This window comes from Gavialis gangeticus, unplaced genomic scaffold, assembly GCF_001723915.1.
Source record: "Gavialis gangeticus isolate Ggan-Ray unplaced genomic scaffold, GavGan_comp1, whole genome shotgun sequence".
NCBI classification, from domain to species: domain Eukaryota; kingdom Metazoa; phylum Chordata; order Crocodylia; family Gavialidae; genus Gavialis; species Gavialis gangeticus.
In genome coordinates, this window is record NW_017729025.1 from 116,708,695 (window position 1) to 116,711,059 (window position 2,365).

Genomic DNA, 2,365 nt, shown 5'->3' on the forward strand with positions numbered 1-2,365 from the left:
AACTTTGCCCCGCCGGGGAAACCGAGCCGCTGCCGCGGGCTCCCGGCGCTCCCTGCCCGTCCTGCAGGCGGGAGAGCAGAAGCAAGGGGGCTCGGACCCGCCCCTCGGGGGTTTCAGACCTCTTCTTGCCTCTCTCCTTCCCTCCCTCCAGGGTCTCGGATCCCCTTGCCTTCCCTCGGGGTCTCGGACCGCCCCCCTGCTCTCCCAGCAGGGTCTCAGCCCCCCACCTCTGCCTGCCTCTCCTCGGGGTCTCGGATCCCCTCTACCCCCCCATCAGGGTCTCATCCCCCACCGCCCTTCCCGGCTCAACAGGGCAGGCACCTGACGGAGGGGGCATTTTTTGCCCCCCTTGCCATGCAGCACAGGTGCCAGGGCCAGCAGGAGAGCAGGCTTGGCTCTGGGGGTCCGCAGGCACGGGGCACGCCTCCCCTGCCCAGGCAGGCGACTGGGCACACAGCGGGGGCAGGGACCGCTTGGGTAGGCCGGTGGCTTCGGCATGCCCAGCTGGCAGAGTCACCTCTGCCCAGCGGAGCTGCTGCTTGTCCTGCTGGGTTGGGGGGGTCTGGGGAGGAATCCTCCGCACTGAGTTTTTTCTTGGCAGGCTCCTCTTTGGGGACCTTTCTCATTTTGCCCGGCTCCTCCAGGTGAGCCCTTTCGCCCTCTGTTCATTTTTGCAGCGCTTAAGAAGCGGTCTCTCAGGAGGGGCATGTGTGAGGCGAGATTCAATAATGAAAAGTTTCAGGAAGCCCAGGCTGCCTCTCTCACTCCCTGCTGTTTGTTCATGAAAGGAGAAGATTTGGAGTGAGAACAGGTGAAAGCTGCGGGGAAGCAGGCATTAGCCTGAGAAGGAAAGAAAGAGCAGGTCCCTTTGGATTTTTCTGCTTTCCAGAGGGCTCTGGGACCACAGGGCAAGGCAGAGTTTTGCCACGAAGCTTCCCATTTAATAACGTTGGGAGCGTCCTTTAGGATGCTGGTATTAAACGTGGTCCTTTAGGATGCTGGCATTAAACATGGTCCATTGCCAGATGCACGCCTGATACCGTAGCCTGATCAGAAAGCTTCCCTTTGTAAATTTGAGGTTGCTGATCAATCTTGTTTTTGGGCTGATTAGAAGACTGGCACATTTTTAATTCTGGCTATTTAGTGCAAACGCTTTCTAGGAGGGGCTTTATCTGTAAGAGAGTCTCATTATCGGCTTGAAGGCATGCATATGCAGATCACACGCATGAGCCGATATCTCGATATCTTTCACCCACAAGTATTGCTATATTGGCTGCAATGGGGGCCATTTTTATTAAAGTGCATGCTTTAGTAAGAACTGAAATGTAGCCTCCCTGGGCATTTAGGAAGGTTTAAAGACCTGGGGAATACTTGTAACAGGCAAGATACAGACTACAAATCCCTGATGCAAAGAGTTAATAGAAATAATATAGCAGAAACACATATTTTTCTTGTGGAGTCTTTGTTCTCTTTACTCTCATGTAGTGTACTACTCTTAATAAGCTTGGATTTAGGGTATATGAGGGGATCATTTTCAGGATGATGTGCAAATGATGTTTTCAGGAAAATGACCTGGTAATATTGCTATAGGCACAAATTTATATTTTCCCTAGAAATCAAAGTTTAAGATAGCAGTTAACATAATAAAGTATTGGAGTATTGCCCCATCAGTGACTGTCACTCGAACTTGTAGAGTGTGACAGTAAAGATGCCTGGGGAGAAAATTTCTCTTGTTTTCTTAGCCACTGTAACATTGATATTGCATATTGACACTCAAAATGGTTGCTAAGACTAATTTGAGACTAAATTATTTGGAATGGTGGAGCTCCTTGGAAAGTTATTTTTGTGCAGTGATAGGCATCAGTGCTGTTAATGGTCAAAAAATGGAATATACGTTTTAGAGTTTACTTGATGCTGCTGTTCAAATGGAAAATATGTGCTAGACAATGACTGGATTGTGCTAAGTACGTTTTTACTTAAGTTCCTTCTCTAGCGCAACCGTATGTATCTACACATCATGTCTCTACACATCATCACATGGATGTCTATCCATGTATAGACATTATCACATAATATAAGCAGGTGCACTGAAAGTATAATTAAACTATTGAGAATTTTCATTGATCACTAGGACTCCGGTATCCTTGAGAAAGGTGCAGGCAAACAATGCAAGTTGCAAGGGCTGTGAGGCTGCATTCATTTCTTTGAGGGATTTCCTGTTGACATCATTCTTAATTACATGGCTTAAGCCTCTCATGTACTACAGTGCCTTCAAGTCTCATAGGTCCAAATCCCCAGACTCCGGAATTTTTCTATCTTTGCTCAGGCAAACTTCTGAAGCAACTGGAGCCCCCCCCCCCCCCGG